This window comes from Arachis ipaensis, chromosome B04 (genome assembly GCF_000816755.2).
Source record: "Arachis ipaensis cultivar K30076 chromosome B04, Araip1.1, whole genome shotgun sequence".
Lineage (NCBI taxonomy): Eukaryota > Viridiplantae > Streptophyta > Magnoliopsida > Fabales > Fabaceae > Arachis > Arachis ipaensis.
Genome location: NC_029788.2, coordinates 80,492,321 through 80,492,640, shown reverse-complemented (window position 1 = coordinate 80,492,640; position 320 = coordinate 80,492,321).

The following is a 320-nucleotide window of genomic DNA, read 5'->3' as shown; positions in this document are numbered from 1 at the left end:
TTTTCTTTCTATTTTTTTTTTGCCTATTTTTTTTTCTGCAAGCTTTGTTCTTTGCTGCTTTTTCTTGCTTCAAGAATCATTTTTATGATTTTTTAGATTATCAAATAACATGTCTCCTAGTCATCATTCTTTCAAGAGCCAACATATTTGACATTTTTAAACTACAACTTCAAAAGACATCTGCACTGTTCAAGCATACATTCAGAAAACAAGAAGCATTGTTACCACATCAATATAATTAAGCTAAGTTCAAGGATAAATTCGAAACTCATGTACTTCTTGTTCTTTTGAATTAAAACATTTTTCATTTAAGAGAGGTG